Here is a 323-nt window from a genome sequence, read left to right as displayed (position 1 = left end):
AAAACGGAAACATGTAGTACAATAAAGGTCGTTTATATTACCTGCTCTACACTATCAGTGTTCAACCAATCTAGCTATTAATAATAAATTAGAACAAATTTATATGAAGCTTATAAACTAAAAATAACAATATTTGTGACATATTTTAGAGCATGTGAGAAATGAAAATGCTGTTTTAAATCATATTGGTGACATATATACCTAGTACCTACAATTTTTAAAGAATTTGTATTATTTGAAATATGATAATTTCTATTAAAAAATATGATTTCCTTAAGTATGTGTTATAAATTTAAGATTTTTTTATCCCTTAAAATGGATGA

The sequence above is a fragment of the Teleopsis dalmanni genome, chromosome 2 (assembly GCF_002237135.1).
Source record: "Teleopsis dalmanni isolate 2A chromosome 2, ASM223713v2, whole genome shotgun sequence".
NCBI lineage: Eukaryota > Metazoa > Arthropoda > Insecta > Diptera > Diopsidae > Teleopsis > Teleopsis dalmanni.
This window is presented reverse-complemented; position numbering follows the sequence as displayed.